General features: G+C 37.9%; 1 pseudogene; it reads left to right on the top strand.

The window, feature by feature from the left end:
* Positions 1-22490: 22490 nt before the first annotated feature.
* On the top strand, positions 22491-22589 carry LOC143393196 (U6 spliceosomal RNA; annotated as a pseudogene).
* Positions 22590-23994: the final 1405 nt, after the last annotated feature.

Raw genomic sequence — 23994 nt, 5'->3', positions numbered from 1 at the left:
TTTTATCGGCTCTTTTTAGTTATACATGACAGTAGAATTCATTTTGACATAAATATAAAAGCATGGACTATAATTTTTTTTTCGAATTCAGTCCCTAGTCCTTCCTCTTCTCTTCCCTCTGCCATCCCTTCACTATTCTCTTTTGATCTTGCTGCTGTTATAGTTTTTTTTTTTTTAAATTAAGAGTCTTGTGGATGTACATGATGGTGAGATTCACTGTGGTATATTCACCTGTGTATATAGGAAAGCGAGATTAAGGCCTTTCCCTATCCCATCCCTGATTCCTTTTCTTCATTCCCCTTTTTCTACTCCAACCAGTTTTATTCTTTTCATATCCTAAGGGGAGGGCTGGGATGTAGCTCAGTGGCAAAGTGTCTGCCTTGCATTCACAAAGCCCTGGGTTCAACTCCCAGTTCCAAAAAAGACCAAAAAAAAAAAAAAAAAAGAACCCCACCAAATAAAATAAATAAATAAGATTTAAAACAAAAACATACCCTAAGGGGAAATCAGGCACATGAGGGTAGGTGAGTCTCCCACAAAGGATATGTTTCTGACAATGGCAGAGATGGTTAGATTGTAGACTTGTTTCCATACCCTGTTCCCTGAGTATGTAAACAGCCTTCAGACTTATTTTCAGTGACAGAAAGGGACTAGTGGGGGGAATTAAGCAAACTGGATCACAACATAACCAGTCTTGGTAGGATGAGGTGGAGGAGGAACTCCAGGAAATAGAACAGGTGGTGACAGCTGTGAGGAATAGAAAAAATGAATGCTGAATGCCTTAGGAGCCAGCTCAAAGCAAGAAAGTAACTGAGTGACGTGGCCCAGAAGTGGGAATAGAGCTGGAGCTTCTTAGCATTGCCCATGAGGTTCTGAGATGATGCCCAGTGATAACATTTTTAATATTTTTTTAGTTGTAGTTGGACATAATACCTTTAATTAATTAATTTATATATTTTTTTGTGGTGCTGAGAATAGAACCCAGTGCCTTGCATGTACTAGGTGAGTGCTCTACCACTAAGCCACAACCCCAGCCCTGATAACAACATTTTAAAAGCAATCAAGTTGGAGAAATGATGAAATTCTGCCCAATTGCATTAAATAATTCAATAAAAATTACAATCCATGTAGCTTGTATAAATGTTTGGGTCATTTGGTTCAAGTTCTCCAAATTAACTCTCCAAAGGCTGCTGTCATTTAACACAAAATCACATTTCACTTTTCTTTGAAGATACATTTACAGCCAAATGAGAAATTGCGTTAGAATAGCTCGATCATTCATTATTTTTCTCTATTTAAGAGACAGTTGTCCTAAATTTATTTTCTAGGTGTTTTTGTTTGTTTTAGTACTAGGGGTTAAACCCAGGGGTGCTTCACCACTGAACTACATCCCAAGCCTTTTTACTTTTTATTTTGAGACAGGGTCTCCCTAAGTGGCTGGAGAGTCTCACTAAATTGTTAAGGCTGGCCTCAAACTTGTGATCCTACTGCCTCAGCCTCCCCAGACGCTGGGATTACAAATGTGCACCACCATGACCAGTCTACATTTATTTTCTTTCTCTGCTACATATCTAAAATGTTTGTCTTTATCTTATTTTTTTTCCACTGGTACTAGGCATTTAACCTAGGGGTACTCTACCACTGAGCCACATCCTCAGCCCTTTTTATTTATTTAGATTTTTAAAATTTGAGATAGAATCTTGTTAAATTGTTCAGACTGGCCTAGAGCTTGCGATCTTCCAGCCTCAGCCTCCTGAGTCATTAGGATTATAGGCCTGTACTGCCATGCCTGACCTGTCTTCATCTTAGTCATGTGGAAAATAAAGTTATGAAAATAAAGCAATGAAATTTGAGGAAAAGAAAGAAAATGATCAATTTTTTTCAGGTTTACAAGTATGATATCTTGTAATTTTTAAGAGAAAAAATTAAGAATTTTAAATTTCAACACTTTATACCTATTTCATAGGGTCCTATTTGTTTCAAAAATTCTACATATAGAGCGAGTGTGGTGGCCCATGCCTCCAATCTCAGTGATTTGGGAAGCTGAAGCAGGAGGATCTCAAGTTCAAAACCAGCTTTAGCAATTTAGCAAGGCCCTAGCAACCTAGCAAGATCCTGTCTCATAATAAAACATATAAAGGGCTTGACATGTGGCTCAGTGGTAAAGTGCCCTTCAATCCCGTCCCTTGTAACAAAAATAAAATAAAATAACATTCTAGGGGCTGGGATTGTGGCTCAGCAGTAGAATGCTCGCCTAGCATGGGCAGGACCCAGGTTCGATCCTCAGCACTACATAAAAATAAAGGAATTGTGTTGTGTCCATCTGCACCTAAAAAATAAATATTAAAAAAATTCTACATATAAATTCTAGGAAAATAACAATATGTGGCCACCATAGTTATTTTTATATGTCACAATTTGAGGAAAAAAGTTTCATCATTTTTACAGGCAGCCAAGAAAGAACTTCAGGCAGTATATTATGTCAAAAACATAGTTCTTTATTTTGCAAATATATTATTTGAATCTGTCATGCAACTAATAAATTATAAGAAATGATTGACATAATATCAGACTGAAAGTTTCTAGTAGGAGGGATAGATACTCTGTTTGCAGTTGCATTAATGAAAAAATACACTGGGTCTCTAGGTGAATGTTAATTACATATAAGGAGATTTGCCTAATAAATCCTCTGCATCAGAATTATCCAGAAGCTTTTATCCAAATTCCTTGTCAGGTCACTTCAAGGCACAGTGAAGTTTATTAGTAATTCTAATTTTCTAAAAAGAAGTTAAATATATTGCAATGTGCTACCAAATTACTTAATACAAATGGAACTGCCTTTTTAAAATGTTTCTGATTGAATGGATCCATGTATCTTTATCCAAAGCCCCTCCAACTATAATTAAAAATAAAAATTTAAAAGATGGCTGTGGAAACAAGAAACAGCCATTTTTTTAAATAAATTGAAACGGTACCTTTTTAGATGCTTAGCAAATTATGATTCATGTATTGCAAATAGATTGTGGAAAAAAGGAAGTATATTATATTAAAATATAGATAGCTATTCCTTAAGGGCCTTTTTTTCCCCTTGGATAAATTTAAAAGATTCCAGAATGTAGCAGGTGGGTAGTGCATGCAGTCTTACAGCCTAAGCAAAGCAAACTTAGGAACAGATTTTAAAATATAGATTAAGTGTTTTCTAAGCTACTGCTTGCCTACGCTAGCCAGCTGAAGGCTTTAAATAATTTAATCCCTACAACAACTGCCAGCTCCAACTGGTAGCCTTAAACAAGGACTGGATTCACTGAGGACTCCAACAGGTGCAGTCTAATAGTGATTCCCTAAATCTGCTACTGTTCTATGTTTGTACATGTGTAGGACACTATATTCTTAAATTCAACAGGACGCTGATTAAATTAAACCAAGTGCTGTTTGTTTTGTTCTATCTTCCACTATCATATTACTTAAGAAGTTCTTCTATTTTTCTCTGAAGGAATACTTAGCAACATATGTAGCACTTGAGGTTGTCTTCAATGTTGCTTTTCCAAGAAAGTTCCTCCTTCTTTTTTCTTTTTTGTTTATTTATTTATTTTTATTTTTTTGGTACTAGGAATTAAACCCAGAGACACTTAACCACTGAGCCACATTCCCAGCCTTTTTTTATTTTGACACAGAGTTTCACTAAGTTGCATAGGGCCTTGATAAGTTGCTGAGGCTGACTTTGAACAAGCAATCCTCCTGCCTCAGCCTCCGGAGCCACTGGGATTACAGGTGTGTGCTACCGAGCCGAGTTAAGGTCCCTCCTCTTATAGCTTTAGTTTGGGAAAGCAAATTAATAAATGACTATTCTATTATTTCTCTTTTTCTCTAAGTGACTTTCATGTATCAGTATTACTGATTAACAGAACTCTAACCCATTAGAATTGCTCAGAAAAAAACTTTTTTGCTTCTACCCACCCCAACCCCAGGACTGGGGATTGAACTCAGGACCTTGTCCACCACTGAGTGATATTCTTAGCTATTCTATTTTATATATATATCACTAAGTTGCCCGTGCTGGCTTTGAACTTGTAATCCTCCTGCCTCAGCCTCTTCAGTAGCTGAGACTACACATGTGTGCCATCAAGCATGGCTCTCTTTTGGTTTTTACACATTTATTAAGTGAATAAGAATGTACTTGTCACTTATTTATTTAAATATATTTACAGAGCCAGATGCGATGTCACACACCGATAATCCCAGTGGTTTGAGAGGCTGAAGCAGGAGAACTGCAAGCTGAAAGCCAGCCTCAGCAACTCAGTGAGGCCTTGAGAAATCAGTGAGATCCTGTCTCAAATTAAAAGAATAAAAAGGGCTGGAGATGTGGCTTAGTGGTTAAGTGCCCCTGGGTTCAATACCCAATACCAATAAATAAATATATTTACAGAGATTATTCACACATACTTAACTTTTAAATAATCAAAATGAGATAACTTATCTTATAAAGTTAACTTGGAAAATCAAACAAAAAAACATGACCTACGTATTATTATATTATATGAAGACATTTGCCAGCAAGGTTCAATGGCAGATGCTTATAATCCCAGTGACTCAGGAGGTGAGGCAAGAGGGTTGCAAATTCCAGTCCAGCCTCAGCAATTTTGTCTCAAAATTAAAAATATAAAAATAAAAAAAGGCTAGGGATGTATCTCAGTGAGTGGTAAAGCACCCCTGGGTTCATTCACTCCCCAATTAAAAAAAAAAATAGTAGACAGTCATGGTGGAACACACCTGTAATCTAGCTACTCTGGAAGCTAAGACAGATCAGCAGAAGCTCAATATCAGACTGGGCAATTTAGTAAGATTCTGTCTCAAAATAAAAAATAAAAAGGGCAGGGGATGCGGCTCAGTGGTTTAACACCCTGGGTTCCATTCCCTGCCCCCACCATCCCCCAAAAAAACAACATAAACACAAGATTTAAAACTAAAAATTCTAGAAGAAAACATAGGAAAACTCTGCAGAACATTGAATCTGGCAATAATCTCTTGAATATAAAGCAAAAGGCATGAGTGACAAAAGAAAAAGTAGACGAAGGGGGCTACATTCAACTTTTTAAAAAATCTTTTTTGTCTTTGTGTGGTAGTGAGGATTGAACCCAGGGGTGCTCTACCACTGATCTATATTCCCAGCCGCATGCCATTTAAAATTTTGAGTCAGGGCTTTGCTAAATTGCTCAGGCTGATTAGAATTTTCCATCCTCCTGCCTCTGCTTCCTGAGTAGCTAGGATTATTGGCATGTTCTACTACACCTGGCCAAAATTTAAAACCTCTATGGGTTAAAGAATGCAATTAGGGCTGGGGTTGTAGGATGTGTGAGATCCTGGGTTTGAATCTTAGCACCGCATATAAATAAATAAATAAAGGTCCATTGACAACTAAAAAAAAAAAAAAAAAAAAGAATGCCATTAACAGAATGAAGAAACAACTTATAAAAAGCATGTTGGTGGTACATGCCTATAATCCCAGCGGCTCAGAAGTCTGAGGCAGAAGGATCGCAAGTTCAAAGCCAGCCTCAGCACCTTAGCAAGGCCCTAAGTAAGCAAGACCCTATCTCTAAGTAAAATATAAGAACGATTGGGGATATGGCTCAGTGGTTAAGTGCCCTGGGTTCAATCCTTGGCACCAAAAAAAAAAAAAAAAAAAAAAATGTTCACACATTTTATGTCTGGTTGGGTTTATTACCAGAATATGTAAGGCACTCCTACAACTCAACAACAATAACAAAGATAAAACTAATTCTGAAATGGGCAAGGACTTGAATAGACATTTCTCCAAAGGGGCAATAAACATGTAAAAGCATTGCTAAACATCAGAAAAATGAAAATTAAAACCACAAGTATCATCTCACATCCATGAGAATGACCACTATAAAAAGAAGAGAAGAAGCTGGGTGTGGTGGCAATTCCAGTTGACTTGGGAGGCTGAGATGGGAGGATGGCAAGGATAAGGCCAACCTCAGTAACTTAGTGAAAACTGTCTCAAAATAAAAACATAAAGAGCTAGGGATATAACTTAGTGGTCGAGTGCCCCTGGGTTAAAATAAAACAAAAAAGAACATAAAATAATAAGTGTTGTCAAGGATACGGAAAAATGGGAACTCTGTACTTATAGTGAGAATGTAAAATTGTACAGCCATATGGGAAATAGTATGGAGATTCTATTCAAAATAGAATTATCATATGATCCAGCAATTCTAATTCTGGGTATATATCCAAAATAACTGAAAACAGGATCTTGAAGGGATATATTTGCATGTTAATGTTCATCCTGTCATCATTCACAATAGCCAAGACATGAAAGCAACCCAAATATTAATCAACAGATGAAAAAGAAAATGTGATATATAGGTAAAATGGAATAGTCCTATGAATTATTCAACATACGAAAGAAAGATGATGAAATGTTCTAGGTTAAAGGAGATAAAGTAAAAATCAATTAAAGGAGACAAATTGAAAGACAAATTAAAAATCCTGTCACAAGCTAAACATCAATGAAACTTGAGGAGTTTTTCTAAGTGAAATAAGCCACTCACCAAAAGACAAATACTTTATGAGTATATCTAATCTCTGAAGTTTCTAAAGTAATCAAAATCATAGAAAATACAGGGAGAGCATTTACCTAGCAGTCACAAGGCCCTGGCATCGATCCCCAGCACCAAAAATCACAGAAACAGAAAGTAGAAAGAAGGAGTTCTCCTTTAACCTAAAGCAGCCCTGCTGTTTGAACCCAGGAGTACTTCACCACTGAGCCACATCCCCAGTCCTTTCTATTTTTAATTTTGAGACAGGGCCTCCCTAGGTTGCTTAGGGACTCCCTAAGTAACTGAAGCTGGCTTTGAACTTGTGAGCCTCCTGCCTCAGCCTCCCGAGTCACTGGGATTGCAGTCATGTGCCACCATACCTGGCTAGCCCCACTTTTTTATTGCGGTGCCTGGGATTGAACCCAGGGCCTCACAAATGCTAGGCCACTACTAAACCACATTCCACAGCCCCTCTATCTTTAATTTTTCATTCATAATATTGATGTTTTTAAAGGCAGAGCAATTATTTTGTCAAATGCCAATCAATCTGGGTATGTCTGATGGTCCTATGATTAGATATAGATGTAGTATGTTGACAGCGTACTACATTGTTGACTTGAGTCCTTTTCCTATCAGGGGGAATACTGTAAAGGGTTAATTCAACTGAGTTTGGGTTATTGAAACTGCATGGTCTGAAGAAAGGATTGGATTTTGACCTGGGCTCCTGGGTGATAACCTCTGACCCTTGTAATATCCTGCTTGATAAGAATGTTTTTGTATGCCTTAGACATTGGACCATACCATATCAGTTTGATCAGACAGTGTATGATAACAATTCCACTTATGGTAAACACCTTTGTGTGTGTGTGTGTGTGTGTGGTGCTAGGGATCAAACCCAGGATCTTGTACATTCCAGGCAAGCACTCTACCATGAAGCCACAATCCTAGCTGGCCCAACATCTGTTTTAATATGCCTGAGGTCCTGACTATACTGGATAGCTAAGGTCAGTCACATGGGCACACATGCCTATGTGTCTAACTCCCAATAAAACACCAAGGCTTGGGTCAAACTTCTTTTGGCTGACAGCACTTCGCACATGTTGTCACACGTAGTTGCTAGAAGAATTAAGCACTGTCTTCATGACTCCACTGGAAGAGGACAGCTGGAGGTTGCACCTGGTTTCTCCCATGTCTAACCCATGCTCCTTTCACATTCCTGATCTTAATCTGTAGCCTTTCTTCATAATATATGGTAGCTATATGTATGACAACTTTATTGAGTCTTGTCAGTCCTTCTCGTGAATCATCAAACCTGGGGATATTTTGAGGGATCTCAACACAGAATTCATATCATGTCAATTTGCTTCATTATTGGCTTCCTCTAACATAATTAAGAAGTAGTGATATTTTAAGACTGTAGTAGTGATACTTTAAGACTGTACAATTGTTCTGTTTCCTAACAGTTTTCCACATAATAGTTTTAGTGTTTATTTATTTTATTATTATAATTGTAATACTAGAGATTAAATCCAGGACCTCAGGCATTCTGGCAAATGCTCTGCCACTGAGCTATACATCCTCAGCCATTTCATTTCATTTTACTTCATTTTATTTTTGGTACTGGGGATTGAATCCAGAGGTGCTTTACCACTGAGCTACATCCCCAGTCCTTTTTTTAATTTTTTTTTTTAGTTGTAGTTGGACACAATACTTTTATTTTATTTGTTTATTTTTATGTGGTACTGAGGATCAAACCCAGAGCCTCACACATGCAAGGCAAGCACTCTACCGCTGAGCCACAACTCCAGCCCACATCCCCAGTCCTTTTTACTATCTATTTAGAGACACCATCTTGTTAAGATGCTGAGGATCTCCTTAAGTTGCTGAGGCTGCCCTCCAACTTGGAATCCTCCTGCCTCAGCCTCCTGAGTTGCTGGGATTAGAGGTATGCACCACTGGGCCCAGATAATCTTTTACTATTTTTTTTTTATTTTTAGAAATAAAAAAATATATATTTTTTTTATTTTGAGAAAGAGTCTCTCTAAATTGCCCAAGCTGGACTTGAATTTAAGATCTCATGCCTCGGCCTCCTGAATAACTGGGATTATAGATATGTGCCACTATACCCAAATTAATTTTAGTATTAAATAATGATTATTGTATGGATCACTTTGAGGATTATAAAAAAGTGATTTCTGTTTTGTAATAACAAAACATGTATTCATAGATCCTTTTTCTTAGTCAATGAGTGGATCATAACCATTCCATTATTATTATTTTTATCTCAAATTGACCCACATTTAACAAGTGGAAGCTCTGAGCTGAATCCTATGTATTCACCAATTTTTTCAGCACTTCTTTACTGCTAGGTAGAAAATCCAAGTTAAGAGCAAGACTAATGAGCAATCCATTACTTTCTTCTTCTTCTTCTTTTTTTTCCCTAGTACCAGTGACTAAACCCTAACCTAAATCCTGAGTACATCCCTCGTCACATTTTTTTTTTTTTAATTTTGAAAAGTGGTCTCACTAAGTTGCCCAGTAGCCTGAAACTTTTAATCCTTCTGCTTCAGCCTACCAAGGTAGCTGAATTACAGCCATGTGCCACCACACCTAGCAGCGCATATTTTCTTTATCTCTTCTTTTAGTGATGGCCTTAGTTATTTTAACTCATCTTCTCAACAAAGTCTGGGATTAATTCCTATACTTAATTCCTCTAAGGAATCCTAGAACTTTAGAATACAATAATTTTTTTTTATTTGTTCTAATTAGTTATATATGACAACAGAATGCATTTGACGCATCGTACACAATGGAGCACAACTGGAATACATTAACTTTGATTAAATAATGCTAATTGTAATGCAACTGTGTCTGATATTTTAGTTCTGGATTTTTCCTCAAAAGTGAAATATTGCCGGGCACAGCAGCTTGGGAGGTGGAAGAGGGAGGATTGTGAGTTCAAAGCCAGCCTCAATAATTTAGTAAGGCCCTAAGCAAGTCAGTGACAACCTGTCTCTAAAATATATAAAGGGTTGGGGATGTGGCTCAGTGGTTAAGCACTCCTGGGTTCAATCTGTAAAGGTGAAATTTTTAAGCTAATTCTAAGCTCAGAGCCTGAGTTAAAGTGTAAAAAAAGATCGGACATTGTGAAGTTTCTGAACTGCAAGGCTTGGGTTGTAAAGTAAAAGACCATTGTTATGTTTATTATTGTTAAATTCCTCTGCTACTCCCGGAGCCTGTGATCTCTATAGCTGTTAGGACAATACCCGAACTGCCCAGTAAACATTCTCACTGGCTCCTCTCGTGGTCTGATAACTTGGGACTTTGAGTAGCCTGGCACGTAGGCACCTCACCCCAGAACCAATCAGTTTAAATGTTCACCCCGCTTAAAAGTAACCAATCACCCCCGTCCAATCTGTTCCCGCCAATGAATGTGCTAATCAGGTCTCAGAGTTGTTGTTCAATTTTCCCGTGCCCCGTGATGATTTGTTCTGATGTATACAAAGCCCCCTGCCCTTCCCAAAAAGTGTACTTAAGCTCTACTTAACCTCTGCTTGGGGCTCTGGGCTGCTCTACTTTTTGTTGTGCGAGCCTGCCTGGAGCCTCAGCGTGCTGAACTGGATCCTAATAAACTTCCCCTGCGGTTGCGTGAGGCTGGTTTCTTGTGGTCTCTTTCTCCGACGCTTCGCCGGACCCTTACAAATCCTTGGTACAAAAAAAAAAAAAAAAAAAGTAAAATATTATTTTATAGAGTATTCTTTAGATTTAGTCACATATTCATCAATATCATTGCTCACTACTAGTCTTGTTCTTATCTTGGATTTTCTATCTAGAATGATTTCCTTCTACTTAAGGAACAATCTTTAGAATATTCATTATTGAGAAATTTCATTGAAAACTATCCTGTTTTTCTTTGATTGAAGGTGTCTTTATTTTGCCTTCATTTTTGAAAAATAGGTTTACTATTTCTCAGGTCATGGAAGACATTGTTCCAATGACTGCTGGCTGCCATTGTTGTTAATGAGACATCAGTACTAGCCTTACCATCGTTGCTTTGTAGATGATTTGTCTGTCTTTTTCCTCTAGCTGATTTGAAGTCTTCTTTTCCTTTAATGTTCTGAAATCTTACATTAACATATCTGAAAATACATCAGGGAGCTGGAAATGTAGCTCCATGGTAGACTACTTGCCTAGCATGCACAAAGCCCTGGGTTGAATCCTGAGCACCACAAAATAACAATAACAATAAAATACATGGAAGCCAGGCGCAATGGCACACACCTGTAATCTCAGCAGCTTGGGAGGCTGAGGCAGGAGGATTGTGAGTTCAAAGCCAGCTTCAGCAAAAGCGAGGCACTAAACAACTCAGTGAGACCCTGTCACTAAATAAAATACAAAATAGGGCTGAAGACGTGGCTCAGTGACTGAGTGCCCCTGAGTTCAATCCCCTGTACAAAAAAAAAAAAAGTACACAGAACTTCCTGAATCCAGGGATTTATACCTATCATTAAAAATGGAAAACTCTTGGCTTGGGGTGTGGCTCAGTGGTAGAGTGTTCACCTAGCATGCACGAGACACTGGGTTTGATCCTCAGCACCACATAAATGTAAAATAAAGATATTGTGTCCACCTAAAACTTAAGAAAAAATGTTTTTTAAAAAATGGAAAATTCTCAGCCAAGTGCAGTGGCACACCCCTGTGTTCTCACAGGCCGAAGAAGGAGGCTCATAAATTCAAGGCCATATCTGGATGACTTAGTGAGACCCTCCCTTAAAATAGAAAATAAAACGGACTGAGGATGTGGCTCAATGGTAGAGCACCACTGGGTTCAATGCTCAGGACCATGCTGAAAAAGAAAAAGGATGAAAAAAAAAAACTGGAAAAATTTGAAATTTATCTCAATGTAATTCAGATATATTTTATTAATTGTTTTAACTTTATTTTTTAATATGTTTATGTTATTTATTTATATGTGATGCTGAGGATTGAACCCCCCTCACACGTGCTAGGTGACTGCTTTACTGCTGAGCCATAACCCCAACCCTTTCACTCAGATATATTTTTAGAACTTCTCATTCTATCCTCCAAATTTCTTCTCTTTCATGGTTTCTAGACTACATGTTGAATTTCTCCAGATATGTATTCTAGTTTTTTTTCTCTAACCTATTTAGTATAGTAATTGTAGTTGCTTTATAGACAGTGTCTGACTTCCCTGGGACTTAAATTCTGAGCAGACTTCCTCAGTCAAGTGATCAAACTTAGCACTGAACCTGGGATGATCTAACATTATGTACCTCATGATGGGTTGCAATACAAAGTATACAACTGCTGAGAGCCATTAGCCAAGTAGGTATGACAATTTCCTTGCCAGCATACCCCATGTTGCTTACAGGAAGGACTCGTGGTAAAATGGACTTGCCTTGGACATTTTGCAGTGACATTGCATGTAAGGTGACCTTGCTCAAGGACCAGGGCGGATCCGGGGTTTAGGGCGGATCAGGGTTTAGGGCTCTCCTTGGGTTTAGGGCAGTTCCAGGTTTAAGATGTACCCTGCTGGGAATAGGGCGTATCCTGCTGCCTCAGGCGTGCCCGCTCCAATAGTTCCCGTTGAGTTCTCACAGGATTCAGAGAGTATTTGGGCAGAGAACGCGTTTGCCCCCAGAACATGATTGTAGAGTGTCGGTGTGAGATCGGGAATAAAGAATTGCTGTTTGAATCTACAAGGCTGTGAGTGGCTCGTGATTTTGTGCCCAGCAAGACTGCGGCATGCAACATCATCTATCAAGTGTTATAATCAACCCTCCAGAGTTAACTTCCATCTTGAGAGAAAGAAAAATGGAGTACAAATTAAATGATTCCATGAGGAAATAAGACAAATCTAGAATGCAGGCACTTCAAAAGACAACAGTTCTGGAATTTTCAACAAATTAAATGCCATGAAGTAAAAAAAATGTATGAAGATTGGTTGATCTTTTGTTCAAAGACAATATAAAACGCATCATTTTGGAACAATGGATGAAATCTGAATATGATTGCATATGAGATGACACAGAATTACAGTTAATTGTCATGAACTTCAATTTTAAAAAGATTAACAAAAATGAATTGTATATGTACACTATAGAGAGTAAGAGGAAATATGGCAAATACTTATAGTTGTGAAGTCTGCGGGGAGAGTACAAAGGCATCGTATTATTCTTTTAACTGATCTATGTGTTTAAACATTTTTTAAATTAAAAAATAAAAATAAAAAACTTGAGCCAGGTTTGATGGCACATGCCTGTAATCCCAGCTACCTGGAGGCTGAAGCAGGACCATCTCAAGTTCAAGGCCTGTCTGGGCAATTTAGGCTATCTCACATTTTTACAAAAGAGGGAAGTAGGGGTATAGCTCTGTAGTACTGGATTCAGTCTCCAGTACTCGGGGCTGGGGAGAGCAAAGCATAAGACCCTGGGTTTCATGCCCAGTGCCAAACAAAAGAAGAAGGAGAAGGAGGGGGATGGGGGGGGAGGAGAGGAGGAGGGGAAGGGGAAGAGGGAGGGGAGGAATGGGGAGGAGGAGAAGAAAGATAGATATCTTGGGGAGAAAACAGACAAAAATATATAAAGAAACCTTACTGATAAAATGGTTAGACTAGGCAGGTTATTTTCTGCTTGCCTTATCAGGGGCAGGATCCACTACCCTCCCATCCCCCCTACCCCCCCCCCTTGCTGTCTCTAGGGATTGCATTATTTTGGCTCCTGGGCCCTCTAGCTTCTGGTTTGAGTCTCACCAGTAGGTTGGGCAATGGCTAGATTCTTCTACCCCTGGGAACAGCTTCTGTAGAATGTCCCTTCCCCCATAGTCATAGTCCTTGCCAGGTTCTGGTATTGGATCCATCCTCTTACCCCTCTGGCTGAGGACACTAGTTCCTGTGTGCTTCAAACTATGTTCTCTTACCCCTGCCCACACTTCTATTAATAACCATTTCTTATTAAATGTTTTTCAGTAAGCTCTTTCTACTTTTTTTTACTGCAATAAACAAAAAAATTGTTAACATTAAAAATATTATTTAACAGCTGTGCATGGTGGCACATGCCTGTAAACCCAGAAACTCAGGAGGCTGAGGCAGGAAGATTGCAGATTCTAGGACAGCCTCTGCCACTTTGTGAGACCCTGTTTTGGAGTAAAAAGGATTAGGGATGCAGCTCAGCGGTAAAGTACCTCTGGATTCAATCCTAGTACCCTCCCCAACAAAAGTACAATTTAACCATCTTTAGTGTACAGTTAAATGGTGTTAGGTACAATCACATTGTTGTGCAACAGATTTAAAAAGCTTTTCCACCTTGCAAAATGGAAACTCCATACTCATTAAATTCAGTCCTCTCTACTTTCCTCAACCCTAGACAACAACTTTTCTATTTTCTGTCCTTATGATTTATTTTACTATTATTTATATTTCATTTGACTAGAATCATACGGTATTTTGTCCTTTTTTGATGGTTAGCATAGTGTCCTCCAGCTTCATTCATAATATAGCACATGACAGAAATTCCTTCTTTTTAAATACTTTCATAATATTCTATTACATAACACATTTTCTTTTTCCATTCACCTGTCAATGGACATTTTGTTCCTTTGTATTTTTAAATTTATATATAGTACAATTCAGTCTTTTTTGGTGTATGGCCCTATGAGTTTGAAAAATTCTTAGAACTGTGTAAACACCACAATAAAGATAGCTAGAGTCAGGCATGGTGGCACATGCCTGTTATCCTAGAAACTCTGGTAGCTGAGGCAGGAGGATGGAAAGTTCATGGCCTGCCTCAGCAACTTAGTCTCAAAAGAAAAAGGACTCTGTGGTAAAGTGCCCCTGGGTTCATTCCCCACTACCAAAAAAAAAAAAAAAAAAAGTTATATCTTCCCAAATCTTACTCATATTGTCCCTTTGTAAGGAAACTCTCCCTCCACCTTAAGCCACTAATTTGGTCTCCAGCCTATATTTTTCCTTTTTCAGAACATCCTTTGTTGTTGTTGTTGAGACAAGGTCTCGCTAAGTTGCTCAGGCCCTCCCTAAATTGCTGAGGCTGGCCTCAAACGTGTGATCCTCCTTCTTCAGCCTCCCAAGCTCCTGGGATTACAAGAATGCATCACCATGCCAGCTCAGAATATCATATAAATGGAATCAACAAATATGTAGTCTTTTGAGTGAGATTTCTTTCACTGACATAATGCACTTGAGATTCTTCATCAGCACTATTCCATATGTAATAGTTCTTTTTTTTTTTTTTTTAGGAGTAAAGTAAGAGGATTTATTAGAGTAATAGAAAGAAAGCAGAGCTCTCAAGGAGGGAGGAATCCCAAGAGAGAGATATGGTTCTAATTGGTGAGTGGTATTTCATTATATAGAGATGTGCCACAGTGTGTTTACTTGACATCAGTTGAAGAACATTTGGTTCATTTTTCAGTTTTTAAAGATTATTAATAAAGTTGTTATAAACATTTGTGTATGTTTTCCCACCCTTTGATGGTACTTGAGATTGAACCCAGAGGCTTGCATGTTCTTAGGCAAGCACTCTACCACTGAGGTCCATTCCCAGCCCTTTTTATATTATTTTGAGACTGGCTCTTACTAAATTTTACCCAGGCTGGTGTCACACTTGTGATCCTCTTGCTTCTGCCTTCTGAATATGTGTATGGGTTTTTATTTGAACACAGATTTTTATTTATCCTGGATAAATACTTATAAGTGGAATTGCAATATCATATGGTAGTTGTAGGCATTCCAGTGCTCCAGAGAGTCAAGAGGATATATATGTGAGGAGATTGAAGAGATTTATTAGGGAATTGGCTTCTGCAATTATAGTAGTTGAGAAGTCCCAGAACAGATCATCTGCAAGCAGAAGATCCTGAGATGCAGATAAGTTGACTCAGTATATGTCCAAAGACCTCAGAACCAGGGAAACCAATGGTATAACTCTCAGTTCAAAACCGAAAGCCTGAGGATCCAGGAAGGCAACTGTGGTATAAATCCTGGAGTTCAAAGGCCAGGACCTCTGGTGTCCAAGGCAGGAGATGAGTGCCCCAGCTCATAGCAGGAGAGAGACCAATACACCTTCTGTATTTGTTCTTTCTAGGCTCCCAACCAATCAGATGGTGTCCATTCATATGGCGGTTCTTTCTAGTCCCCTCAGGCTCACATGCTCACTCACCTCCTCTGGAAACACCCTTAAAGACACTCTATCATATTTCTAGATATTCCTTAATCCAGTTAAATTGATAACTGAAATTGACCATCATGGTGTGCATGTTTAAATTTACTTGAGACTGCCAAACTGTTTTCCAAGGGGTCCGTACTCTTTTGCACTCCCACCAGCAGTGTATGTGTTCCAGCTACTCTGCATTCTTACCCACACTTGGTATTCTCAGGTGTCTTTTTTTTTTTTTTTTTTTTTTTTAAGAGAGAGAGAGAGAGAGAATTTTTTAATATTTATTTTTCAGTTTTCGGTAGCCACAACTAATGTCCCTGTTATTAAAATTTTAAGAGTTCTTTATGTCTTTTGGATATAACTCTTTTCTCATGTTTATCTTTTTTTTTCTTTTTTTTTTTTTCGTGTTTGGGGAGTGGGTATTGGGGATTGAATCTAGGACCTTATGCTTCATGTGCTCTTACAATGAACTACATTCCCAGCGGTTTTTGGTTTTGTTTTGTTTTGTTGTTGTTTGTTTGTTTTTCTTATTTATTTGACCCCAAGGTCAATCCTCAATACCAAAATAAATAAATATTTTACCCTTGAATTACATCCCCAGTCCTTTTAATTTTTTTTTTTTTAATTTTGAGTCAAGTTCTCATGAAGTCGCTTAAGGACTCCCTAAATTGCTGAGGCTAGTCTCAAACTTTTGATTCTCCTGCCTTAGCCTGCTGAGCTGCTGGGATTACAGGTGTGTGCCACCATGCCTGACTATCTTTTGATTTATTAATGATATCTTCCAAAGAACAAAATGTTTTCTAATTTTGACAAAGTCCAATTTATTAGTACTTTCCTTTTGATATTAAATATAATCTTTGGCATCATATCCAAGAATGCTTTGTCTAATCATAGGTTTAAAAAAAAATCAGCTGAGTTAAGTGGTGAATGCCTGTAATCCAGCTACTTAGGAGACTGAAGCAGGAAGGTTACAAATTCAAGGCAGCCTAGGCAACTTAGTAAGACCCTGTCTCAAAATAAAAAAGGGCTAGAGGTGTAGATCAGTGTTAAAGCACCTCTGGGTTCAATTCCCAGTTTTGGAAAACAATAAAAATCATTTGACTGTACTTGTGTGAGTCTATTTCTAGATTCCATTCAGTCCCATTTGTCTTTCTTATTATGTTTTTGCCAATATCAGACTATCTTGCTAGGGTTGTTTTTTGGTTTTGTTTTTGCTTTTTTGTGCAATGCTAGGGAATGAAACCTAGGGCCTCATGCCAGGCAGACACTGTACCACTGAGACAACATCTCCGTCCTTTTCTAGGTTTTGTAATTAAGTAGTACAAGTAAGATCTTCAATTTTGGCACTTTTTTCCACATACATTTTAGAATCAGTCATCACTACTGTCATTTTGATTGTAATTGCCTTGAAAGATCAATTTGATATAGATCGATTTGGGGACAACTGACAGCTTTATATTTAATAAGTCTAACATTGTCATCAAGCTTACTGCTATCATTTTCACAGTTGTATCTTAATATTTAAATACCTATGAAGGTAAGTCTAGAATTTATATTTTTAAAAGGACTTTAGCACTAAACAATAATGTCACTAACAAAGTGACATAACCAACACCTCAGAGGCATTTAAATTTATTAGTTTCCTGAAGTCAGAGACTGTAAGCCATTTATCTTTTGTATATAGAAGATTCAAAGTACAGAGTAGGACCTCAATTAAAGTTTGTGTGTTAAATATTTAAAGATGAAGCTTTTAAATAATTCTATTTATGTCTTCAGCCATAACAAGAGATTGAGCATATGGAATTTCCACTATGCCAAAAGAAGCAACTCCTTTCTAAGGAGAAACTGCAGTAATGATCCCTGGTGCAAAAGGAATAAGAGCAACTACCCCCAAACTTTTTACCCATCACAAGGCTTAGATTCTCGGAGTAGAAGGCAAATCATTTTATAGGCACGACTCACACAGTAACATATTGTACCTCACTTCTTGAATGCTGATATTCACCAACACAAAAACTTGATCCAAAAATGAAGCTTTACCAAAATAGGCCATGTTTGTTTGTCATTTATAAAAGTTATACATTGTTTTACTTGACTCTTTTAGTAGTTTTTTTGGTTTGGTTTGGGATAGAACCCAGGGGTGCTTAAACACTGAGCCACAACCCCAGCCATTTTTATTTTTTATTTTGAGACAGGGTCTCACTAAGTTGCCTAGGGTATTACTAAGTTGCCAAGGCTGGCTTTGAACTTGTGATCCTCCTGCCTTAGCCTCCTGAGTCACTTGGATTACAGGAGTGTATTATCGCACCCCACTAGTGGATTTTTTTCATTTTCTTTTTTAATGATGCTGGGGATTCAATCTAGGGATGCAAGCATGCTAATCAAGTGCTCTGTCAATGAACTATATCCTAGCCTTGGTCCCTTTTATTTGTTTGTTTGTTTGTTTTTATTTACATATTTAGCAGTCCTGGAGATTGAACTCAGAGGCTTCCTACCATCCCCAGCCCCCCCCCCCTTTTTTTAGCTGTAGATGGACACAAAGCTTTATTTTATTTATTTATTTTTATTCACTGCTAAGGATCAAACCCAGTGCCTTACACATTGTAGGTAAGCATTCTACCACTAAGCCACAATCCCACCCCCCACCCCCAGCCCTATTTGTATTTTGAGAAAGTGTCTTGCTTAATTGCCTAGGCTAGGCTTTGAACTTCCAATCCTCCCTCCCTTAATCCCATGGGATTACTGACATGCCACTGTGAACAGCTAATTTCTGTATTTTAGTAAGTGTCTACCATCAGGCATGATGGCACATGCCTTAATCCTAGCAACTCAGGAGGCTGAGGCAGGAGGATTACACTTTTGAGGCCAACCTCAGCAATTTAAGGAAGCCCTGTTACTTAGCAAGAATTTGTCTTTAAAAATAAAAAGGACCGGAATGTAGTTCAGTTATAAAGTGTACCTGGGTTTTATCCCCAATGCCCAATAAATAGAATAAGGCTCTGTCTGTATATTGATTGACACACCATGAAATCATTTGAGAAATACCACCACCATTAAGATGAATAAGTTAGTTGTTTATCTAGAATCATTTGGAAATGGTTTTGTCTCTGTTTATAGGCAGTGCCTTTGAATATACTATTAACTAGTGTCTAAATGAAAATTGTAACTACTAACTCATTTTAATTGGGTAAGGGTTTTAAATTTTTTTCCAATTATAGTGATGATTTCACAGAGATTTTTAAATTGTTTTTTAATGCTCCCTTTTGCCCAAGAAAAGACATTTGTCAAACAGTTGGCCGGGGTTAGGGGGTGCATGCTATAATTAAGGAAGTTAGCAGAGATAAATGAACTACATGGGACAAAAAGTATGACCTCACTGACAAAGAGTTCCAACAAACTGGCACAGAGATAATAAATACATACTTCTTGGAACTTGCTTTTTCTCTTTTCCACAAGTGTTTTCTCTTTAGTCACTGAAATATGAAGACATTTCATTCTCTCTAAATTTCCAGAAGAACTCTTTGTGCCAGGGATAGCACATTCCATCCTCCATGTACCAATACAAGTAAATAGTGAAATGACCATCAGAGGCCTAAGTGTGTCTTGCCTCATATGAGGAATTTAGAAGCATCTTGGATAAAAGTCACCATACAGAGTATAGTAGTAGTATTGTGCCACTGTGAACAGTATTATTACACCAAGATTATCAGGCACACATACTTTACTGAGAGCCCTTTGTATGTTAAATTTATGTGCTGAAAAGAGACATGGCATTTTAAATAATGTAAATTTATGGAAATCATAGATTTTTTTTCTGCCGGAAAATGAATAAATCCTTTATATAATTCTTATGACAAAGGATAACGAACAATAAACCTTATAGAAGCAAAGTTCTAAAATACTCATTATAATTATTTTTTTAAACAACACCAAGTGGTTTTCAGAGCTGGTAAAATCTGTTTTTAAAAATAATTTGCCGGGTTGGGGGTGCGGGGTTGTGGCTCAGTGGTTAGCATGCATGAGAGACTGGGTTTGATCCCCAGCACCACACACACAAAATAAACAAATAAAATAAAGGTATTGTGTCCATGTACAACTAAAAAAATATATTTTAAAAAAATGAGTTTTGGGGGCTGGGGTTGTGGCTCAGTGGTAGAGCACTTGTTTAGCATGTGTGAGGCACTGGGTTCGAGCCTCAGCGTCACATAAAAATAAATAAATAAAATAAAGATATTGTGTCCATCTACAACTAAAAACATATATATTTTAAAAAATAACTTCAGCCTTCATCAAAAAGAAGGAAGACTTTAAGAACATGTATGTGGACTCTAAGAATGTGTATAGTTTATTTTGTTTGTTTATAGTTCTGGGAATTGAACCCAGGGACATTGTACCAACAGGCTACACCCAGCACTATTTTTTTTTCTACAGACAAGATCTACTGCCAGCCATGGTGGCAAACACCTGTAATTCAAGCTACTTGGGAGGCTGAAATAGGAAGATCCCAAGTTTAAGGTCAGCTTTGAGAATTTAGTAAGACCCTGGCTCAAAATAAAAAATAAAAGCGCTGTGGGTGTAACTTAACGGTAAAGCATGCCTGAGTTCCATCTCCAGTACCCCCATAAAAGTTTTAAAAATATTAGAACAATAAATATAATTAAATAATGCCAAGATGCTTTAAAACTGTTTATCTTTAATAATTTTTTTTTCTTTTTATGGTACTGGAGATGGAACCCAGGGGTGCTTTACCATTGAGCTACACCCATACCCTATTTATTTATTTATTTAGAGAATCTCACTAAATTGCTAAGGGTCTCTTACAGTGCTGAGACTGGCCTCTAACTTTTTTTTTTTTTTTTTAAAGAGAGAGAGAAACTTTTTTAATATTTATTTTTCAGTCTTTCCGCAGACACAACCTCTTTGTTTGTATGTGGTGCTGAGGATCAGGATCGAACCCAGGCCGAACGCATGCCAGGTGAGCGTGCTACCGCTTGAGCCACATCCCCAGCCCTGGCCTCTAATTTGTGATCCTCCTGCCCCAGGCTCCCAAATTGCTGGGATTATAGGCATGTTTCATTATACCAGGCACGTTATTTATTTAATTAATTAAAACAATATTTTATGGTATGGGGATTTAACCTAGTGGCACTTTTCCACTGAACTACATCCCTATTTTTATTTTTTATTTTGAGACAAGATCTCACCAAATTGCTTAGGGCCTCACAAAATCGAGGAGGCCTGACCTCAAATTTTCGATCCTTCTACCTCAACCTCTGAATTGCTGGGATTATATAACCAGTCCAGTTATTTAATTTCAAATCATTTTAAACTCAAGTAAGAGAAGCAAATTAAATTTAGGAAGTATGTAAAAGATGAAAAATTTTAAAAAATAAAACCAACATTCTAATTCAAGATGAGTCAAGATTCACTCCAGACAATGTCATCATGTACATGGAGAATTCATTACTTGGAAGTGCTACACATGCTTTAAAAATAAAATCCCAGATATATCTGTGACCCTCTTACACAAGCTTTCAAAATATTTGCCCATCCCTCTACATAGCTGAAATCATATGCCTGTTAACCTTTTCTGTAAAATAAATCAGAATATAAAAAGAAGACAGAAATATTAGGGAAATACAGCTGTGGGATGAGAAGATCTGATATGCTTGATGGATTTATAACAAGTATGTAGATCAAATATACACCCAGTCTTTTATGAGCAATTTTGACTATGGGTTTTAACTTAGAAATAACTGTAGACATATTCAAAGAATTTTAAAAATCCAGGCAGTTGAGTAACAGGGATTTTGTTTTATCAGTGATGCACCATTGATTTTGCTTTTCAGATTCCAAAGGATCAAACTAGATTTCATGGCCAATAGATACATTTCTAAGTGTTTAAGACAATGGATAACACGGTACTTATATTATTTGGGTGCTTAATTACAATGATTTTCAGCAGTTTGTTTCTAACAAAAATTCTCATGTGAATTATAAAAATTTCTTTAACCATAAAAGCAGCACATTTATACTGTGGTAATGAGAAGGTCAGATATGCTTGATGTATTTATAGCAAGTGTGTATATTATATATCAAATATACACCTAGTCTTTTTTTTAATATATTTTTTTAAGTTGTAATTGGACACAATACCTTTATTTTATTTTTTTATGTGGTGCTGAAGATGGAACCCAGAGCCTTGCACATGCTAGTCAAGTGCTCTACTGCTGAGCCACACCCCCAGCTAAGATAGAGTGAGAGAGGGAGAGAGAATTTTTCAATATTTATTTTTTAGTTATTGGCGGACACAACATCTTTGTTTTGTATGTGGTGCTGAGGATTGAACCCGGCCCGCACGCATGCCAGGCGAGCGCGCTACCACTTGAGCCACATTCCTAACCTATGATTAACGTTTCTAATTGAATTTCCATAAGGAAGCAAAGTTTTTTCAGTTTGTTAACTCATTATGTGGAAATTGTATTTGTCTGCCACCTTGCGGATTCATGAAAACATTGCAACTGGCAAAAGTAACAATAAAAAAAATCACAATACATGTGTTAATAGTGTTGTATTGTTTTTGGAGCCGTGTTGGCTCCCAAATACATTTACATATTTATGGAAAATCAGATAGTAAAAAAACTGTGGATTAAAGCTGAGGTTGTGGCTCAGTGGTACAGCACTTGCCTACACATTAGACACTGGGTTTGATCCTCATCACCAAATTTGATTAAAAAAAAAGGTGGGCAGCACATATACTAAAATTGAAATGATACAGAGAAAATTAATATGGCCCCTATACAAGGACAACAAGCAAATTCATGAAGTGTTCGACGTTAAAAAAAAAGTGGAGGGCAAAAATACACACACATTTTCACTATAATGAAATTTATCCTTTCCTAGAAAACAAGCTTACCTTCTGCAAAATTGCACACTTACAATAGAGGACATATGAAAAAAATAGTTTGAGGGCTGGGGTTGTAGCTCAGTGGTAGAGCACTTGCCTAGCACATGTGAAGCAATAGGTTCCATCCTTAGCACCACATATAAATAAATAAGTAAAATAAAGGTATTGTGTCCCATCTATAACTTAATTGTTTTTTTAAATAGTGTGAGCTTGGTGCCATGATGCATGTCTGTAATTCCAGTAACTCAGGAAGCTGAGGCAGGATGATTGCAAATTCAAGGCCAGCCTGGGCAAGACCCTCTTTCAAAATAAAATTAAAAAGGGCTGGGGATGGCCACTGCACCTGGAGTTCTAGAGGCAGAGCCCACCTGCCTGCCTGTGCCACCATAGCCCAGAGTTCTGGAGGGACAGCCCACCTGCCCACCACCCCACACCTGCAGAGAGAGCCACCCTGCACTGGGGTTCCTTATTCACCAAAGCATGGCTCCACAGCCCAACATCAGGAAACACACAGGCTTGAGGCTGCCACCACCACGAAACTGGGATATCACCACTTCTACCAAGAGGCAACAATAAAGACCTAGTAAGATGTCACCAAGGTCCCTGTGGCCTGGCTGCACCAGAGGTTTCTCTACTAAGGGTGCTAACAGTTATCCTGGTACTGAGGTAACAGGGAGTCTTGCATGGGGTTGCCTATCTCTTGTTTCTCCTACTAACAGCTAAATTCTTATGATTATCCTCACTAATCATATAGTCTAATACCTCCATATTCTCACATCCTACCTCATAAACATCTCAGCCAACCCCTGGTGGAGGCGATCCCCCACTCACTGTCTTGACAGGGTCACAGTGAGAAAAAGTGTTGGCAAAGCCGCTCTCCCACTGTCTTGACAGGGTCACAGTGAGGATGAATGCTGGCAAAGCCACACTGGTTGGTGGGTAACCGAAACCATGAGACCCTTTTTTATGTAATTGGGACTTTGCATTTTCATGCTTATGTTTCTCACAGGAGGCATGAGCATGTTAAATGCCAAACAAATTAAATTTCAGATGGCTAGAACAGAACAGGTAGTTCAAGCCTTGGAGGCCGTTCTACCCACCCCTCAGCATATCAAGGACAAAGTAAAAGGCTATTCTTCTATCTTAGTACATTGTGGACAAACCTAATAATGGACAACAATCATCCTCTGAAAAACAAATTCTTTGAGAACTAGTGCACCTTGACTGAGAAACAAACTCTTTGAGAACTAGTGTACCTTGACTGAGAAACAAAGAAACTCTTCGAGAAAGCAGCTCAACCAGTTTTATGAGAATAAATTTAGGAATCAATTAAAATAGG

This window comes from Callospermophilus lateralis, chromosome 2 (assembly GCF_048772815.1).
Source record: "Callospermophilus lateralis isolate mCalLat2 chromosome 2, mCalLat2.hap1, whole genome shotgun sequence".
NCBI classification, from domain to species: domain Eukaryota; kingdom Metazoa; phylum Chordata; class Mammalia; order Rodentia; family Sciuridae; genus Callospermophilus; species Callospermophilus lateralis.
Note: the sequence above shows the minus strand (reverse complement) of the source record. Positions and strands in the feature narration are given on the sequence as shown.